This window comes from Giraffa tippelskirchi, chromosome 7, assembly GCF_054371585.1.
Source record: "Giraffa tippelskirchi isolate mGirTip1 chromosome 7, T2T-mGirTip1v1.2.pri, whole genome shotgun sequence".
NCBI lineage: Eukaryota > Metazoa > Chordata > Mammalia > Artiodactyla > Giraffidae > Giraffa > Giraffa tippelskirchi.
Genome location: NC_137281.1, coordinates 85,306,326 through 85,328,172, shown reverse-complemented (window position 1 = coordinate 85,328,172; position 21,847 = coordinate 85,306,326). Strand labels below are relative to the sequence as shown.

At 37.8% G+C, this 21,847-nt stretch overlaps 1 protein-coding gene across 5 annotated transcripts in view; it reads left to right on the top strand.

Annotated features, from left to right (window-relative positions):
- The window catches only part of MYO9A (myosin IXA), a 223,508-nt gene that overhangs the window by 10,317 nt on the left and 191,344 nt on the right, over positions 1-21,847 (top strand). The gene's annotated exons all lie outside the window — the stretch shown is intronic.

The window sequence follows — 21,847 nt, the reverse complement described above, 5'->3', positions numbered from 1 at the left end:
GTTTCTGATCAATCATTCCAGTTTTTTTTTTTCTTTCAAAGTTAGGTGTATGTGTATGTGTGTATTCTCCTTTCATACACCAAAGGTAACATACCATATTTACTGTTTTGTATCTCTTACTCTTTTTTGTCTCCCATTTCACAGTATATTTGGGAGAATACAACATATTGGTATATACAGATCTTATTCTTTTTTATGGAGGCACAATATTCTGTTGTGTTGATATACCTTAATTTTATTAATGAGTCTATATCTGATTAGATATTTGTGCTTATTAGTCTTTTGAACTATGAATAAATATTGCATATTGAATAGATTAATTGAACAGTAAAGTTTCTTCCTCAAATAATTAAGGAGTTGATTTGTTTCAGAGAGACTTATAGTCCAAGGCGGGGGAGGTGGGGGCTTTGTTACTGTGTTTTGTTGTTGTTGTTAAGAAGATTTCCGGAAAAGTAGATATTTTGGGACATAAGTACACTTTCTTGCACCTAAATATTAGGTGATTGATATCACTAATGTTAGTCTGCTTTGTTTTATGGCACCTGGGTCAGAAGGGACAAGGGATGATTTACCTACTTCTTTCTCCCTTTGCTTCCTGGCTCCTTGAAGCATTGAAATAAAAATCTGATGTCCTGGGTGTTTTCATGTAAGCATAAGTTAAGTTCTTTCCTTACTGTTTTTCCCCACAACTTCCCTGCTCCTTAACTTCACCTTTTCTTCTCTTTTTGCCTTAACTCTTTCAGATTATCTCCAAGCATTCAGTGGGCAGATACTTAGAGTCTAGTAAGGGAGATAAAATGTATAGTTTGAGTGTAAAGAGTAAAAGATAGCAATACTAAAGAGAGAGGGAAGGGACCTGCTGGGATGCAAGGAATTCAGTCTCTGGGGCTTATGTAAATTGCTTTATCATATTAAGTTACTGTAGCAGGAACTTTCCTGTTGTAAGGGTCCAGTGGTTAAGTCTCCATGCTTCCACTGCAGGGGGCACAGGTTCCATCCCTGGTCAGGGAACTAAGATCTTGCTTGCTGTGAGACTCAGCTCCCCCCCAAAAAAGAGATTACTATAGCAGTCATATAGAGTTGTTACTTTTCTTTTTTATGCACATATACAGGAGAGTAAATAAAACATATGCAGTTTTAAGAAAATTATGAAGTAAATATTTGTGTTGTCATTGCCCAGGCCAACAAACAAGAATTGCTTCCCCATTACCTCACCCTCAGCTTACCCCGTCAACATATCCCAATCTGTGAAAGTGACTATTATCCTGACTTATTGTGACTGTCATTTTCCTGCTTTGCTTCATAATTTTAAATCCCAGGTCATATATCCTTAAACAATGTAGCTTATTTTTCCTTGTTTTTGAACTTAATATGAGTATTTTATGTGATTTAAAAAATTTAATTCAGAATTTGTCAATTTAATGCCAAGTTGTTAGCTGTCGTTCATAAGATTTCATTGTGGTGATGTATTCCAATGTATGGTCACAGGGTACTACAATTGTTTTCATTCTAGTTGTGATGGACATTTGTGTAGATTTCAGTTTCTTGCTGTTATGCAAATAATTAGGTGGTGAGTGCTCTTGTACCTGTTTTCATGTTTTCAAGTGCACAAATATTTCTAAGAATTCCTAAGAATGGAATTGCTGGATTGCGAGGTATGCACACATTCAACTTTGATAATGGCAAATTGTTTTTCAAAATTATTTTAATTTGTAATTCCAACACAATGTGTGAGAGTTCCCTTTGTTTACATTCTAAACACTTAGTATTTTTAAACTCTAATTTTTGCCAATTTGAAAAACATATTGGTGTCTCATGGTTTTAATTTGCATTTTCGTGATTACTAATGAAGTTGAGCATCTTTTCATAGTCATTTGAATTTTTTTCTTAGGTACCTGTCTAAGTTGTTTGCTCAGCTTTTTTCTGTTAGGTGATCTGTGGTTTTATTACTGATTTTTAGGAATTCTATATGTGTGTGTGTGTTTAGGCTGCACTGCGTGGCTTGCAGGATCTTAGTTCCCCTACCAGGGATTGAACCCAAGCCCATAGCAGTGAAAGCATGGAGTCTTAACCACCAGACCTCCAGGGACTTCCATATATGTGTTTCGGATACTTGTCATTCAGTTATAACTGTTGTAGTATATCCGTATCTTCTGTTTTTGAGTGTGTTTTTTCACTTTTTGTGGTGCCTGTTGATCAACAGAATTTCTCAGTTTTAATGTAGTTACATTTATCAACTTTGGCTAGTGCTGTTTGACTCCTTTTAAATTAAGAAACCTTTTTGTAGCCTGAGGTAAAGAAGATATTCTCTTGTATTATCTTCTGAGAGCTTTTAAGTTTTAATCTTTCACAAATTTAGTCTGTACCCGGAATAGATTTCATGGGTAGTATGACGTCCAGTCTTATTCTTTCCCACCCAAACAAATACTCGGTTGTTCCAGCATGGATTTTGAAAGATTCCTCTTTACTGATCTGCAGTGCCACATTTGACATATGTCCAGTATCCATATTTGCATACTTCTGTTTCTGGATTTGCTTCTCTGTTCTATTGGTCTGTTTGACTATTCCTGTGTTAGTAATGCACCGTCTTAACTACTTATTACTTTAGAAATTTCAATACCTGGTAAGGCAGAATCACCATGGATGGTGACTGCAGCCATGAAATTAAAAGATGCTTCTTCCTTGGAAGAAAAGCAATGACAAACCTAGACAGCGTATTAAAAAGCAGGGACATTACTTTGCCTACAAAGGTCCGTATAGTCAAAGCTATGGTTTTCCTAGTAATCGTGTACAGATGTGAGAGCTGGACAATAAAAAAGGCTGAGTGCCGAAAATTTGATGCCTTCGAACTGTGGTATTGGAGAAGACTCTCGAGAATCCCTTAGACAGCAAGGAGAACAAACCAGTCAATCCTAAAGGAAATCAGTCCTGAGTGTTCATTGGAAGGACTGATGCTGAAGCTCCAATACTTTGGATATCTGATATGAAGAGCCAAGTCATTGGAAAATACCTTGATGCTGGGAAAGATTGAAGGCAGGAGGGAGAAGGGGATGACGGAGAATGAGATGGTTGGATGGCATCACTGACTCGATGGAAATGGGAGATGGTGAAGGACAGGGAAGCCTGGTGTGCTGCAGTCCATGGGGTTGCAAAGAGTCGGACACGACCGAGGGGCTGAGTGACGAAGGCAAATCTTCACGCTTTGCTATTGTTCTTCAGGAGAGTCTTGGCTGTTTTTAGCCCATCACACTTTCATATATATTTTATTTGATTGATTAAATTAAAAATAATCTTTTTGGCCATGTGGCATGTGGGATCTTAGTTCCCTGACCGGGGGTCAGACCAGTGCCCGCTGCATTGGAATCTCAGAGTCTTAACCACTGGACCGCCAGGAAAGTCTCGACTTTTATATGTATTTTAGAATGACTGTGTCATATTCCATACACACACACACACACACGCACACATGCAAGCCTAACAAAATAATTCAACATAAAAACAGCATGCGAGATTTTTATTGAAAACGAACTGATGGGGAGAACTGACATTTTTCCAACATTGAGTTTTCCAGACTATGAAAGTGGATATCCTTCCATTTATGTAATGATTCATGATAAAGTCTTTTCAGTAGAGGTCTTATACATTATTTGTTAGATTTGTTCCCGAGTACTTCATATTTTCTGATGTAATTATAAGTAGTGATATCTTTAAAAGATTATTTTCTGTGTACATGATCTGACACACTGCTGTATTCAAAATGGATAACCAACAAGGACCTACTGTATAGCACATGTAACTACTCAGTGTTATATGCCAGTCTGGATGGGAGGGGAGTTTGTGGGAGAGTGGATACATATGTATGTATGGCTGAGTCCTTTTGCTGTTCACCTGAAATTACCACATTGTTAATTGGCTATACCCCAATAATGGGTAAGATGATAAAGAACCTGCCTGCAATGCGGGAGAGCCAGGTTTGATCCGTGGGTTAGGACGATCCCCTGGTGAAGGAAAGGGCAACCCACTCCAGTATTCTTGCCTGGGAAGTCTCATGGACAGAGGAGCCTGGAGGGTTACAGTCCATGGGGTCACAAAAGAATCAGACACAACTGAGTGACTAACACCCACTGCAAAATAAAAAGTTCAAAGTTTGAAAAAAAAAAAGATTATTTTCTAATTGTTGTTGGCATACAGAGCTATAAAACTAATAATCAACTTGTGTTTGTTAAATGAGAGTATTAAGAGATTATCAATTCAGTTCATTTGCTCAGTCGTGTCTGACTCTGCGACGCCATGGACTGCAGCACCCCAGGATTCCCTGTCCGTCACCAACTTCTGGAGCTAACTCAAACTCATGTCCATCAAGTCAGTGATGCCATCCAACCATCTCATCCTCTGTTGTCCCCTTCTCTTCCAGCCTTCAATATTTTCTAGCTTTAGGGTCTTTTCCAGTGAGTCAGTTCTTTGCATCAGGTGGCCAAAGTATTGGAGTTTCAGCTTCAACATCAGTCCTTCCAATGAATATTCAGGACTGATTTCCTTTAAGACTGACTGGTTTGATCTCCTTGCAGTCCAAAGACTCTCAAGAGACTTCTCCAACACTATAGTTTAAAAGCATCAATTCTTTGGCGGTCGGCTTTCTTTATAGTCCAACTCTCACATCCATACATGACTACTGGAAAAATCATAGCTTTGACGAGACGGACCTTTGTTGGCAAAGTAATGTCTCTGCTTTTTAATATGCTGTCTAGGTTGGTCATAGCTTTTTTTCCCAGGAGCAAGTGTCTTTTAATTTCATGGCTGCAGTTACCATCTGCAGTGATTTTGGAGCCCAGGAAAATAAAGTCTGTCACTGTTTCCATTCTTTCCCCATCTATTTGCCATGAAGTGATGAGACCAGATGCCATGATCTTAGTTTTCTGAATGGTGAGTTTTAAGCCAACTTTTTTACTCTTCTCTTTCACTTTCATCAAGAGGCTTTATAGTTCGCTTTCTGCCATAAGGGTGGTGTCATCTGTATATCTGAGGTTATTGATATTTCTCCTGGCAATCTTGACTCCAGCTTGTGCTTCATCCAACCTGGTAGTTCACATTGATGTACTCTGCATATAAGTTAAATAAGCAGGGTGACAATATACAGCCTTGATATACTCCTTTCCCGATTTGGAACCAGTTTGTTGTTCCATGTCCAGTTCTAACTGTTGCTTCTTGACCTGCATACAGATTTCTCTGGAGGCAGATCAGGTGGTCTGGTATTCCCATCTCTTTCTAAGAATTTTCCAGTTTATTGTGATCCACACAGTCAGAGGCTTTGGCGTAGTCAATAAAGCAAATATCTGTAGATTCTTTCAAATTTTCTATATATATATAATTATGTCATATGCAAATAATAGTTTGCTTCTTGTTTCTTCTAGTCCTTATACCTTTTTATAAAAGTAATTAATTTATTTTTTATTTTGGTTGCATGGGATCTTCATTACTGCATGCAGGCTTTCTCTAGTTGTGGAGTGGGGGCTAATTTTTACTTGTGGTGCACACACTTCTCACTGCAGTGGCTTTTCTTGTGGAGCACGGGCTCTAGGGCATGGGTTCAGTAGTTGCAACTTGGGGGCTCTAAGGCATGGGTTCAGTAGTTGTGCCACATGGCTTAGATGCTCCGCGTGGCATGTGGAATCTTCCTGGACCAGGGATTAAACCCTTGTCCTCTGCATTGGTGGACAAATTCTTATCCACTCTACCACCAGGAAGTCCCTTATACCTTTTGTTTTATTTTTTTCTTGCTTTCCTATGTCATCTAGAGTATACAACTATCTCCAGTATAATGTTGATAGAAGTAGATGGGGGCCATCGTTTTCTTGTTTCTGATCTCAAAGGAAAAATGTTCAGCAGCCTTTCCCCATTAAGTATTCTGTAGACTTTTGTAGTTACCTTTTAGCAACTGAAGAATTTTTGTTCTATTCCTAGTTTGCTAAGACTCCTTTTGAGATGTAAATAAATAATTGGATTTTTATGGATCTTAAAATCTGGTTGATTATATTAATTGGCTTTCTGATGTAAATATAAGATTTATCTTTGCTTTCCTGGGATATGTAACTTGATTATAGTATACTGTACTTACATTACTGGATGTTGTTTGCTAATATTTGTTTGGGATTTTTGTGTGCAAGTTCTGGAGTACAGTTGGCTTATGATTTTGTTGTCTTTGCCAGAATTTTTTGATTTTGATGTTATACTAGCCTCATTAAAAGAATCTGGAAGAATTTATTCAAGATTATATTATTTACTCCTTGAGTGTTTGGGAGAATTTGCTGGTAAAGTGATGTGGCTCTGGAGGTTTCTTTGGAGTTTTCTTTGTTGGGAAAAGTTTTTATTAGGGTCATTAAGATTTTTTTTAATGAGACAAGTCCATTTTTCTGCGGAAGTTGTGCTAAGAGGTATATATATAAACATATATATATGTTGGAAATATCCTAATAAAGGATTTCATCTAACTTCCATTCAATTTCATCTAAATTAAAACGTTACCATTGTAACATTTACAACATTGATAGTTTTGCCCTTTTTTCCATTCCTGATCCCTTTCTCTTTTGTTGCATCGTTACTCTTGGCTCAAGGTTTGCCAATTTATAGTTTTTTCAAAGACCCACTTCTGGCTTTGTTTGCCCTTTAATTTTATATATATATTTTAATTTCTTTTTGTTGTTATTTCTTTTTACTTGTCCTAGTTTTACTTTCTTTTTTTTCCTGTCTTCTTGAAAAGACAGTTCCCTAATTTTTGCTTTTTTCTGTTATACCCATTTAGAATTATAATTTCCCTATAAAATATTGCTTTAGCTGCATCTCATAAGTTTTGAAATATAATATTTATGTTACGGTTTATTCAAAATACTTTCTGTTTACTTAATGGTCACATGGATTATTTAGGATTGTATTTTTAAGTTTGCAACTGTGTTAGGATTTCCTACTATATTAGTTGTCTATTTCAGTACAACAAGTTAAGCCCAAAACTTAGTGACTTATTATTGTTTATAGTATTTGTGGGTCAGGAATTCAAGAGTGTTTCAGCTTGGCAGTTTTGCCTGAGTTCCTTTCCGTGTGTATTTTTCCATGGAGCTTTTTAAGTGTTGTTAAGGTATAACCGCTAGAATTCGTGAGGGAGAAAGCGCTAGGTAGAAGCATGTTGCTGTTTTGTGATCTCGTCTCAGAAGTCACTTAGCCTCACTTCACTGCATTCTGCTGGGCAGGACAGTTACAAAGGTCCATCCAAGTTCATGGGGCAGAAAACATAGGGAAAGTGTAAATATCACGTTGTAGAAGGGTGTATAGGATGGGATAGATATTTGTATGGAAGATACTATTTGTTCCTCGTCATTTTTTTGTTACTGATTTCTATTTGTTTTAAAGAACATGGTGTTATGATCTGAGTGCTGTTTCTTTTCTTTTTCTGGATCTCAAATTTACATATATTGGATTTTCTTTCTCACATGTTTCTTAATTTACTCTGTTTTTCTTTCACTGTGGGCAGTTTCTTCAGATATGTCTTTTAGTTCACTCACTTCAACTATTCATTTTACATTTCAATTGTTGTGTTTTATAATTTTAGAAGTCCTTTTTAGTTCTTTCTAAAATCTTCAAAGTCCTTTTTTATGGTTCTTGTCCCTTTCAGATAGTTTTCAGTCTTCTTTATCACTTGATACATTAGTAAGCAAATTTTTTTTTTTCCTGTGTGATCATTTTCAAGATCTGAAATTTTTGTAGATATGTTTCTACTCTTTGCTTCTTCTCATTCATGGTGCTTTGTTTCCTTCTTGCTTGGTCTAAGTAATGCCTTTTCTTGGGACGTTATTTGTGATATTTGCACATGCGTCTTCTGGATGCCTATAACCTGTGTTTTTTTTTTTGGTGTGTGTGTATCAATAAGGTAATAGAATTAAGGTAAAAAAATTGTGCTTCTGAGTGTTTTGTGTATGTGTGTGTTAGGGTGGTAATAAGCTGAGGTGGTGGTGTGTCTTTTGGTTATAATTCAAAGCATCCTGTGGCCTATGTCATCTGTTTTTTAAGGTTGCAAGCTAAGAATGGTTTTTATATTTTCAAATGTGTGAAGAAAAATAATATTTTGCAACATGTGAAAATTATATGAAACTCACATCTCAGTGTCCATCACTAAAGTTTTATTGGAACACAGCTGTACTCATTTGTGTATTGTCTGTGGCTTTTGCATGCTACAGCCACCAAATCAAGTGGTTGCCACAGAGATCAATATGGCCTCCAAAGCCTAAAGTATTTATGTCTGGCCTTTTACAGAAAAAATTACAACTTGTCAGGAACTCTCCTTTACAACTCAGTGCCAGCACAACTTTTTTTCGCAGTTCTTGGGGGATAGGGTACAGTGGGACAGGTTTACTTTGGTTTATTTTATGAGTTCTAGTTGTATTGTATAGGGTCTCCTATCAGACTCACTTCCTAGGATGGGCCCTGGGTTTGGCTTCTGTCTTTGTAAGACTGAAAGCCAAAGCCCAGCCTCGGCTTCAATCAGGGGCTAATTTGGCTTCATCCTTCTGCTTACGTCTCTGAATGTTTTGGTCTTATAATTCCTACTTTTTAAATTATGTATTTTCTATTTTATTAATTTAAAAAATTTCAGAGGGCTGTTTTGTTCTAAATAATTGGCCATATTATTGGAGATTGTTATTTATTTTTGAGTATGAAAAAAGTTTAAGACTCAGAGAAATAGATTTGTTAGCTCAAAAGTTGTACTACTGGTAGATAGCCAACAGAGGCTTTGACTTTAGGAAGCTTGCTTACCAGCTAGGAGTGAGAAGTTAGGATTGTACATTGCTTTCCGTGTTCCCAATACAATCTGTAGGATTTATGCTACTTGGGCCAGGTGGGAGAAGTGTCTTAGCTACAGAAGACAAGAAAGGCATAAATTACTCATAAGGTCTTTGGCAGGGAAGACAAATACCGTGTGTAGAAATTGGAGAAATAAAAAGATGTTGAGAAGGAAATGAAAAAAAAAATTGACTGTATGAAAGACAGTGAAATTTAGTAAATCTGCCAGGTTAACTATATGAATCAAAGATGAAAATAGGCCATTTAATTTTGTACCTACTTTGTAGTAATCATTGTTTTTTATATACAGTATCATATTTAACTTCATAGCTACTCTGAGTTAGGTGATAATGTTGATTTAACAAGTATGCAAACATTTAGGGAAGATGGTTTATTATTTATTGACCAAGGCTCATGCATTAGTAAGTATTAAAAGTAGGACCTGAACCCCTCTGTGACTATAAAGCCCATGTTTTTTCTATAGAATTATATTGTGAAAAAACAAAACTCTAAATGGTTAATGGACATTTTATGAAAATATGTGGTTAACATTGCTATACTTATGAGAATCCCTCAGGCATTCATTTAGAGGTTAGTCTTATTTTAGACAATTCAAATAAGTAGTATTTTGTTTCTAAGGTCACATGAATTAGAAGCAGCAATGAGAATAGAAGAGCATTTGTAGGTTTTTATGCTGGCAGGATAAAATTTTTTCTGTAAATTGAAAGTACGTCGATCTGGTGATACTGAGCATAGGGACAGGCAACCTTACTTTTATGTATCAGTAGTTTCTATGACTATCGCTATCATAAAAGTGGACATTTATTACAGGAGTCCAAATTCTTAAGAAACACATAAATTATATTCATTATACAGTTATCCCTTGGTGTCCATAGGGGATTGGTTCCAGAACACTCGACGATAGATACCAAAATCTGAGGATGCTCGAGTTCCTTACTGTTGGCCTTCTGTATCTGTGGGTTCTGCATGTGTGGATGTGTTCTGAGGGCCGACTGTTCTCTGCTTAAAAGGATAATAAAGTTAGAAATAATGTTGTCGAAATAATTTTTTCCAGAGAATTTGCAAGCAGTAGCTTCTAACACTCAAAGAGCTGAAATTCCAGTTTGTTGGGTAACTTGGATTTCTAGAATGACTTCCCTAAAAGTTCAGAATAGTTGAAAATTGTCTGATGTGCTGAAAAATAATTTGTATTTGCTATCTGATTCTAATACTATACAGTAAAATAATGATTAAATTGCACTTTTTCATGAAACTAACTTCTTTTCATAAATACTCAGTTTTCATAAGTTTGTAATTTAGCATTGTTATCTCCTAGCTTCATAGAAGAGAGATAAGTTTGTTTAGAATCCCACTTGAAGTCATTCACATAATGTAGTTTTTTACACATGGTGAATGACGGCACCTTTTTAAAATGATCAAACCTAAGACAACATTCAAGATTGAAGTTTTTTGTAGATGGTCTGGCAGCATTGCTCCTGATAATATCAAGGTCTTGAAGGAGTAAAAATGATCAATTTTTCAATAATGTTTTGATTCTTAAGGCAATATTTGATTAATATTTTGAAGTATTAACTTAGCTGTTCAGTGTACCATGTTAATGAATACACAATTTTAGGGTTTATTGAGTAAGTTTATTGAGTATAGTGATACTCAGTTCTCTGATCATACTCCTACCTTTGGAAGACCACTTTTGCAAAAATGCACATCATTGATCAGAGAAGGGAGGCTGGATGACTGTGGATAAGTGAGCACAGACACATCAGTGTAAGTAGAAAAAACTCTTAGTACATGTCTTGTTAATTGGAACCAACAAAGCTGGACTCTCTTTAGATAGTATGTGAAGAGCAGTGATTTTCGATATGATAAGCTACATAGAGTTAACATTAGAATTTTCTCGACTCAAGGATAGTTGCAGTGATCAGAAAAAAATAACCTACTGTGTGAGCAATAAGATAAATAATTGACAGAAACCAGCATGTTATTGTTTTGTTCAGTGACTGGAAGGACTCTCATTGGTTGGTGATGTTTCTGCATGCCTTATGTCCATAGTACCAAGGCTGAGAAGTATCAGTTCAGTTCAGTCGCGCAGTCGTGTCCGACTCTTTGTGACCCCATGAACTGCAGCACGCCAGGCCTCCCTGTCCATCACTTAACTCCTGGAGTCCACCCAAACCCACATCCATCGAGTCAGTGATGCCATCCAGCCATCTCATCCTCTGTCGTCTTGTTCGCCTGCCCTCAATCTTTCCCAGCATCAGGGTCTTTTCCAATGAGTTAACTCTTCGCATGAGGTGGCCAAAGTATTGGAGTTTCAGCTTCAACATCAGTCCTTCCAGTGAACACCCAGGATGGATCTCCTTTAGGATGGACTGGTTGGATCTTCTTGCAGTCCAAGGGACTCTCAAGAGTCTTCTCCAACACCACAGTTCAAAAGCATCAATTCTTTGGCTCTCAGCTTTCTTTATAGTCCAACTCTCACATCCATACATGACCACTGGAAAAACCATAGCTTTGACGAGACAGACCTTTGTTGGCAAAGTAATGTCTCTGCTTTTTAATACACTGTCTAGGTTTGTCATAGCTTTTCTTCCAAGGAGCAAGTGTCTTTTAATTTCATGGCTGCAGTCATCATCTGCAGTGATTTTGGAGCCCAAGAAAATAAAGTCTGTCACTGTTTCCATTGTTTCCCCATCTGTTTACTGTGAAGTGATGGGCCCTAATGCCATGATCTTAGTTTTCTGAATGTTGAGTTTTCAGCCAACTTTTTCACTCTCCTCTTTCACTTTCATCAAGAGGCTTTTTAGTTCTTCTTTGCTTTCTGCCATAAGGGTGGTGGTGTCACCCATATCTGAGGTTATTGATATTTCTCCTGACAATCTTGATTCCAGCTTGTGCTTTATCCAGCTTGTGCTTCATCCAGCCTGGCATTTCCCATGATGTACTCTGCATATAAGTTTTAAATAAGCAGGGTGACAATATATAGCCTTGACGTACTCCTTTCCTTATTTGAAACCAGTCTGTTGTTCCATGTCCAGTTCTAACTGTTTCCTTTAGTATTTCTTTTATGGCTGCTAGTGATAAATTCTTTCAGCTTTTGTTTGAAAAAATTTTTATTTTAACCTTCATGTTTAAAAGCTATTTCTTGTAAGGTTTAGAATTCTAGATGGATTTATTTTTCTTTCAGCTATTAAAATACATTATCAGTTATCTTCTAGTTTTTAGTGTTTTTGATGAAAAGTCATTTGTCATTGTTAACCTGAATGTAACTTGCCCTTTTTCTTTTGATACTTTAAGATTTTCTCTTTAGTTTAAGTTTTAAACAGTTTTACTATGTTACACCTATGTGCAGCTTTCTTTGTATTTATTTTGTTTGTGGTTTGCTGAGTTTTTTGCACCTGTAGACTTATTTTTGCATCAATTTTGAAAAAATTATGCCCTTTTGTCTTCAAATATTTCTTCTATTCCATTATCTTTTTCATCTCTTTCCAGACTATTCCATATATTTCCATATATGGACTATATGAAACTCTTTCCAGACTATTTTCATATATTCACAGATATATGAGTCTAATCTTGAACTTTCCTTAATTCTTTTTTCTCTGTGCTTTAGTTTGGATAATTTCTATTGAGTCTTGCATTCAGTGATCTTTTCTATATCTTGTTTATAGTTTGGCCTATTCAGTGAACTTTTTGTTTGAGATATTGTAGTTTTTTAGTTTGAGAATTTCTATTTGGCTCTTTTTTCTCCCCAGCGTTTTCATTTCTCTGCCAAAATATATTAAATCCATATTTTTCTTAAGTATTTATTTATAGAATTTATTTTAAAGTCTTTTCTAACTCCCACATCTGGGTTGTGTGTGGGTTTGTTATGAATTCCTTTTCTTGCCTGTGGATCACATTTTCATGATTCTTTGAATAACCTATAATTTTTATTGCATGTGAATATTATATATGAATAAAACAGTTAGAATGAAGTTTATTACTGCTTCTTCCTGGAAAAAAGCATGTTAACTCCTCAGACAGAGCAAAAGCCTAAGGAGCTAATTGTCTTCATTCTGACATAGAATTGAATTATAACTAGGCTGGGCTACAGCTATAGTTAATTTTGGTTTCCAGTATTTTGAGGGTGAATTCAGTCTCCACCCTACAACAGAGCTTGGAATTTAAGTACAACTAGATTCTAGATATCTTTTTATAGTCCTGCACTTGGCTTACTACTCTCCAGAAGATCTCACTCTGACCTCCTGGTTTACCCTTAGGTTTATGCCTGCTGCTCCCTACTCTCTGAAAGCTCCCTAGGGAAGAATTTTTTTAGGTTGTATTGATTAACTCTGCTTACAGGCCTTCTCTGGATTTCAGTCCATCATATTGGTCGATAGGGTTGTTTTCCCCTTTGCCCAGCATGGTATTAGAGTTGAAACTGCTCACTTGTCTCTCTACCTAATAACGGCTTGTCCCTCCCTCTATGGATTTGAGTTTATTTAGATTTCCTTGTGTTCTCAGCTCTCTGATGAGTTTAAAAAAAATTACTTTTTTGCAACTTTTAATAGTTCGCCCAGACTTTCTTCTTTTATTTATGGTCAAGGTGACTCTTGTGACCTTATATATTTTAACTAGAGGAAGAAGCCTCAGCATAACGTTATATTATTAGTTGAATTAAAAATTGTTTAGAAATTATATTAGTTTCTTCATTTGCACAGTTTAATAAGTGAAGTAAGTTGCTCAGTTGTGTCTCTTTGTGACCCCATGGACTATAGCCTGCCAGATTCCTCTGTCCATGAAATTCTCCAGGCCAGAATACTGGAGTGGGTAGCTGTTCCCTTCTCCAGAGGATCTTCCCAACCCCGGGATCTAACCCAGGTCTCCCACATTGCTGGAGGATTCTTTACCAGCTGAGCCACCAGGGAAGCCCATTTGCTAAAGTGGTATTCTATTAATTCCTTAATAGCATCAACAAATTTGTTGGAATGTCCAGGTGATTTAAGCTTTTCTGTTTCCATTAAAGATGATATATGGAGCATGTTTAATTTTTTATTATCATATGACTAGAATGCCTAATAAAATCTTAACTTTCTATCAGTTAATTTTATTTTTTCTCTGGATTTCAGCTTTCATGAGTAAAAGGCAGGTAATATGAGGATAAATGTTTGTTTATTGGTGTTTTTGTGCTACAAGGGCAGAGTTGAGTATTTGGGAAAGAGACATTATGACCTGCCAAGTTTAACATGTTTGCTATCTATACTTTTATGGAAAAAGTTTGTGAGCCCCTTCATGAAACCACGATTAAATGGCAGTCAATAATACTGCACATTACAACAGGGAGGGAACACAGCTCTGCCCGTCAACAGAAAATTGGGTTAAAGTTTTCCTGAGCGTGGCTCCACCCATCAGAATACAACCCAGTTTCCCCCACAGTCTGTCTCTCCCATCAGGAAGCTTCCATATGCCTCTTATCCTTATTCATCAGAGGGCAGATAGAATGAAAGCCACAATCACAGGAAATGAACCAAACTGATCACATGGACCACAGCCTTGTCTAACTCAGTGAAACTACGAGCCATGCAGTGTAGGGCCACCCAGACGGACGGGTCATGGTGGAGAGTTCTGACAAACCATGGTCCACTGGAGAAGGGAATGGTGAACCACTTCAGTATTCTTGCCTTGAGAACCCCATGAACAGCATGAAAAGGCAAAAAGATAGGACACTGAAAGATGAACTCCCCAGGTCGGTAGGTGCCCAATATTCTACAGAACAGTGGAGAGATAACTCCAGAAAGAATAAAGAGATGGAACCAAAACAGAAACACCCAGTTGTGGATGTGACTGGTGATGGAAGTCAAGTCTGATGCTGTAAAGAGCAATATTGCATAGGAACCTGGAATGTTAGGTCCATGAGTCAAGGCAAATTCAGTTCAGTTCAGTCGCTCAGTCATGTCCGACTCTTTGCGATCCCATGCACTGCAGCATGCCAGGCCTCCCTGTCCATCACCAACTCCCAGAGCTTACTCAAACTCATGTCCATCGAGTCATGATGCCATCCAACCATCATCCTCTGTCATCCCCTTCTCCTCCTGCCTTGAACCTTTCCCAGCTTGAAGGTCTTTTCCATTGAGTCGGTTCTTCACATCAGGTGGCCAAAGTATTGGAGTTTCAGCTTCAGCATCAGTCCTTCCAATGAATATTCAGGACTGATTTCCTTTAAGAGGGACTGGGTGGATCTCCTTGCAGTCCAAGGGACTCTCAAGAGTCTCCTCCAACACCACAGTTCAAAAGCATGAGTTCTTCGGTGCTCAGCTTTCTTTTTAGTTTAGCTCTCACATCCATACATGACTACTGGAAAAACCATAGCTTTGACTAGATGGACCTTTGTTGGCAAAGTAATGTCTCTGCTTTTTAATATGCTGTCTAGGTTGGTCATAATTTTTCTTCCAAAGAGCAAGCGTCTTTTAATTTCATGGCTGCAGTCACCATCTGCAGTGATTTTGGAGCCCAAGAAAATAAAGTCAGCCACTGTTTCCACTGTTTTCCCATCTATTTGCCATGAAGTGATGGGACCAGATGCCATGATATTCCTTTTCTGAATGTTGAGTTTTAAGCCAACTTTTTCACTCTTCTCTTTCACTTTATGCAAGAGACTTTTAGTTCTTCTTCGCTTTCTGCCATAAGGGTAGTGTCATCTGCGTATCTGAGGTTATTGATATTTCTCCTGGCAATCTTGATTCCAGCTTCTGCTTCATACAGCCCAGCATTTCTCATGATATACTCTGTGTATAAGTTAAATAAGCAGGGTGACAATATACAACCTTGACGTACTCCTTGCCTGATTTGAAACCAGTCTGTTGTTCCATGTCCACTTCTAACTGTTGCTTCCTGACCTGCACACATATTTCTCAGGAGGCAGGTCAGATGGTCTGGTATTCCCATCTCATTAATTTTCCACAGTTCGTTGTGATCCAAGCAGTAAAAGGCTTTGACATAGTCAATAAAACAAAAGTAGATGTTTTTCTGGAACTCTCTTGCTTTTGGAAGTTGGCAAATTGGAAGTCGTCAAATAGGAGATGGCAAAAGTGAACACTGACATTTTAGGAATCAGTGAACTAAAATGGACTTGAATGAGTGAATTTAATTCAGATGACCATTATGTCTACTACCGTGGGCAAGAATCCCTTAGAAGAGATGGAGTAGCCCTCATAGTCAACAAGAGAGTTTGGAATGGAGTATTTGGGTGCACTCTCAAAAAGGACAGAATGATCTCTGTTCGTTTTCAAGGCAAACCATTCAATATCACAGTAATCCAAGTCTATGCCCCAACCACTAATGCCAAAGCTGAATTTGAACAATTCTGTGAAGACATACAAGACCTTCTAGAGCTAGCACCAAAAGAAGATGTCCTTTTCATCATAGGGGACTGGAATGCAAAAGCAGGAAGTCAAAGAGATACCTGGAGTAACAGGCAAGTTTGGCCTTGGAGTACAAAATGAAACAGGGTGAAGGCTAACAGAGTTTTGCCAAGAGAACACACCAGTCATAGCAAACACCCTCTTCCAACAACATAAGATAAGACTCTACGCATGGACCTTACCAGATGGTCAATACTGAAATCAGATTGATTTTATTCTTTGCAGCCGAAGATGGAGAACTCTGTACAGTCAGCAAAAACAAGACCAGGAGCTGACTGTGGCTCAGATCATGAACTTCCGATTGCCAAATTCAGACTTAAATTGAAGAAAGTAGGGAAAACCACTGGATCATTCATGTATGACCTAACTCAAATCCCTTATGATTATACAGTGGAAGTGACAAATAGATTCAAGGGATTAGATCTGATAGAGTGCCTGAAGAACTATGGACAAAGATTCGTGACATGGCATAGGAGGCCATGATCAAGACCACCATCCCCATGAGAAAGAAATGCGAAAAGGCAAAGTGGTTGAGAACACCTTACAAATAGCTGAGAAAAGAAGAGACACTAAAGGCAAAGGAGGAAAGGAAAGATATAACCATTTGAATAGAGTTCCATAGATTAGCAAGGAGAGATGATAAGAAAGCCTTCCTCAGTGATCAATGCAAAGAAATAGAGGAAAACAATAGAATGGGAAGGAATAGAAATCTCTTCAAGAAAATTAGAGATACCAAGGGAATATTTCATGCAAAGATGAGCACAATAAAAGACATAAACGGTATGGACCTAACAGAAGCAGAAGATATTAAGAAAAAGTGGCAGGAATACACAGAAGAACTATATAGAAAAGATCTTAAGGACCCACATAACCACAATGGTGTGATCACTCACCTAGAGCCAGACAGCCTGGAGTGTGAAGTCAAGTGGGCCTTAGGAAGCATCACTGTGAACAAAGCTAGTGGAGGTGATGGAATTTCAGCTGAGCTATTTCAAGTACTAAAAGATAATGCTGTGAAAGTAGTGCACCCAATATGCCAGCAAATTTGAAAAACTCAGCAGTGGCCACAGGACTGGAAAAGGTCAGTTTTCATTCCAATCCCAAAGAAAGGCAATGCCAAAGAATGTTCAAACTACTGCACAGTTGCATTCATCTCACACGCTAGCAAAGTAATGCTCAAAATTCTCCAAGCCAGGCTTCAGCAATCTGAACAGAGAACGTCCAGATGTTCAAGCTGGTTTTAGAAAAGGCAGAGGAACCAGAGATCAAATTGCTGACACCTGTTGCATCATAGAAAAACTGAGAGAGTTCCAGAAAAACATCTGCTTTGTTGACTATGCCAAAGCCTTTTGACTGTGTGGATTACAACAAACTGTGGAAAATTCCTAAAGAGATGGGCATACCAGACCACCTTACCTGCCTCCTGAGAAATCTGTATGCAAGTTAAGAAGCAACAGTGAAAACCGGACATAGAACAACAGACTGGTTCCAAATTGGGAAAGGAGTACGTCAAGGCTGTATATTGTCCCCCTACTTATTTAACTTATATTCAGAGTACATCATGCAAAAAGCCGGGATGGATGAAGCAGAAGCTGGAATCAAAATTGCTGGGAGAAATATCAGCAATCTTGGATATGTAGATGAAGCACCCTTATGGCTGAAATTGAAGAGGAACTGAAGAGGCTCTTGATGAAAGTGGAAGAGGAAGAGTGAAAAAGCTGGCTTAAATCTCAACATTCATAACAGGAAGAGCATGGCATCTGGTCCCTTCACTTCATGGCAAACAGATGGGGAAACAATGGAAATAGTGACAGACTTTATTTTCTTGGGCTCCAAAATCACTGCAGATGATGACTGCAGCCTTGACATTAAAAGATACTTGCTCCTTGGAAGAAGAGCTATGACAAAGCTAGACAGTGTGTTAAAAAGCAGAGACATTACTTTGCCAACAAAGGACTGACTAGTCAAAGCTATAGTTTTTCCAGTAGTCATGTGTATGGATCTGAGAGCTGGACTATAAAGAAAGCTAAGCGCCGAAGAATTGATGCGTTTTTTTTTAATTAGTTTGTCTATTTTTTAACTTTACAATATTGTGTTTGTTTTGCCATATATTAACATGAATCCACCATGGGTGTACATGTGTTCCCCTTCCAGGACCCCCCTCCCACCTCCCTCCCCATCCCATCCCTCCTGGTCATCCCCGTGCACCAGCCCCGAGAACCCTGTATCATGCATCGAACCTAGACTTGAACTGTGGTGTTGGAAGAGACTCCTTTGGACTGCATGGAGATCCAACCAGTCCATCCTAAAGGAAATCAGTCCTGAATATTCATTGCAAGGACTGATGTTGAAGCTGAAACTCCAATACTTTGGCTACCTGATGCGAAGAACTGATTCATTGTAAAAGACCTTGATGCTGGGAAAGATTGAGGGCAGGAGGAGAAGGGGATGACAGAGGATGAATTGTTTGGATGGCGTCACCAACTCAATGGACATGAGTTTGAGAAGCTCTGGGAGTTGGTGATGAACAGGGAGGCCCGGCATGCTGCAATCCGTGGTGTCGCAGAGTCGGACAAAACTGAGCGACTGAACTGAATACTGCACATTAAATAGCTTGTTCCAGTTCACACAGCTGCTTTGTGTTAGCTGTCCTTAACTCTCCAGGGGGCTTTTCTTATAAAATCATTGCCATGATGAACCATTGCTAGACAGTTAATTCCAGCTACAGTTTATGTATTCGTTTGTTTTTTTAGAAATGTGACTCTTCCTTATCTAAATCTTTCTTTCAGTTCTTACGAGATTGTCATTGATGTTTTAATTTAGATTCCCTTTAGATGTGTATCTCAAAACACTATGTTGGCTCTATGGAATAAATTTGCTAGAGCAAGGTGTATGCCTATATCTAATGGCTGTTGCCATCTGCATTACATGGTTATGATTTTTCGCTATTCCATAGGCCCTGATTTTTGCAGTGGTTGAGTAAGGTACACTTTCTGATTTATCCTAGTTATAGGAGCTACTTAAATGATTTTAAAGTATCTGAGAGAAATGTTGCAAGTTGTTAATCTATAATATGTCTGTGGTCTTTAGAGGTAAATGCTAATTTAATGGAAGGTCACAGTTGACAAGTGGTTAGCAGTGGATATCTTTAACTTCTGGTGGTTTCTTGTATAGCTACAAGGTCTTAAATATTCATATTATTAGAGGATAATACTATAAAATATGTTATATAAAAACTAAGATGCCTGCTTCAGGTACATAGTGGAATACTCAATAATAATACTTGCCAAAGCTTATATATTGTTGTTATGTGCCAGATGTTGTTTTATATTGTTTTCATATGTTAACTTTTATGTATCTGTCACACTAACCCTATGAGAATTTAAGGTACATTCCCATACTAAATCAACTGGAATCATGAATCAAACACAGAAATGGTCACAAATGATTTCCATGGTTTTAGATCCATAGGTCATTTTCTCTGTCTTAATCTGACTTCATTTGCTGCTTCTTGAAGTATTTCTTTTTCCGTGACCCTTCATTTGCCTGGTGGTTTTCCTCTACTTAGATGTGTCATCTGGAATAGGCTGTTTATCCTCTGTTCTTCAGTTTCCTCATTTGACAGTGGAGATAATAGTGCTTACCTCCACAAAGTTGTTCTGAGATGTAATGACTCAAATGGATAGTTTGACACATAATAAGTATCCTAAGGGTTAACCATTATTACTGTTATTACTCTACTGTTACTGCTGTGTGTTTTTAAGTCATTAGCTGCTCTATTTTTGACTCTCATTTTTTCTCTGCTGGACCACTAAACATTCGTGACTGAAGGGCTTGATCATAGTTCTTTCTCTATCTGCAGTCAGTGTGTGCAAGTTCATTTAGTCTGATTGTTTCAGATGCCATCCAGATGGCATACCAGATGAATACCAGATCTCTAGTTCTTTTCTCATTCCTTTTACAGACATATATATCCAGTTGCTTAGTTGATATTTTCACTTCCGTATCCTCTAGGTGTTTTATTTTATTATTATTTAAAAATATTTATTTATTTATTTGGCTGTGCTGGTTCTTAGTGTTGGCATGTGGAATCTAGTTCCCTGACCAGGGATTGAACCTGGGCCCCTGCTTTGGGAGTTTGAACTCAGCCACTGGACCAGGAAAATGATTAGGATCAGAGAAGTCCTAATCCTCTAGGTATTTTAGATTTAATATGGCCAAAGACAATCTAAGCCATATTTTCCCCTCCCTTCCAAACAATAACAAAAACAGCACCAACAAAAAAATATAAACAAACCTCTTCTCTTTTTTCCTCATTTTAGTAGATAGAAACACTGTTTACTTGGTTGTTTTCAGTCAGGTAAACCAGTGTGTTGTGTTTGTTCTCCCATCTAATCCATCAGTGAGTCCGGAGTACATACCCGGTCTCTCCACGTCTTTCTGTCTCCATTGTTACTACTTCTACCATCAACCATTATTATTATTATTTTTTTTACATATATGTATTGAATTTAGAAAGATGGTAACAATGACCCTATATGCAAGATAGCAAGTGACACAGATATAAAGAACAGACTTTTGGACTCTTTGGGAGAAGACGAGGGTGGGATGATTTGAGAGAATAACATTGAAACATATATATTACCATATGTGAAACAGATCACCAGTCCAAGTTCGATGCATGAAACAGGACACTCAAAGCTGGTGCACTGGGACAACCCTGAGGGATGGGATGGGGAGGGAGGCGGGGGGTGCGATTCAGGATGAGGGATGCATGTACACCTATGGCTGATTCATGTCAATGTATGGCAGAAACTACTACAATATTGTAAAGTAATTAACCATTATCTTTTGCGTGGACTACAGTGACAACCTCCTAACTGGGCTCCCTGCTTCTGCCCCTTCCTCCCTGTCTCCTCTAATGCATTTTATTTCAAGCAAGTGGAATAGTCTTTTAAAAACATAAATCAGGTTGTATCATTTCCTGTATATAAAGACAAAAGAGAATGATACAGTACCTTAGACTTTCTGTTCCATTAGATTAAAATCCCAGACTGCAAGGTACTACACAGTCCAGTCCCTCCTTATCTCTGACCTTATCTCTCATCATTTTGCTCTTTGAATACTGTGCTTCAGCCACACTAAGCTCTTTTGTGTTCCTCAACTGTGCCAAGTTTGTTTCTGATTTCGCACTATTTCTTTTTGCTTGGGGGTATTTCTCCCATGTTATTAGCATAGTTGATTCCTTCATTGTCCTATAGGCTTCTTAGCACTCACAGAATCTCCCTGAGTGCTACAGATAACTAAAATAGCACACCGAAGCCCTCTAGTATAATGATAGACAAACTACTGCCCACAGGCCAAATCCGGCAGGTGGCCTGTTTTTGTATTGTCTGAAAGCTAAAAATGGTTTTTACATTTTTGAACCTTTTTAAAAGAGTAAAAGGAAACCCACAAAAAACCTAAGTATGTGACAGTGGCTATATGTGATTCACAAAGCATAATATACTTACTATCTGTCCCTTCACAGAAAAAGAATTTATAGCTATAAAAAATTACTATGTTCCTTGGTAATTTTTTTGTTTTTAGAATGCTTA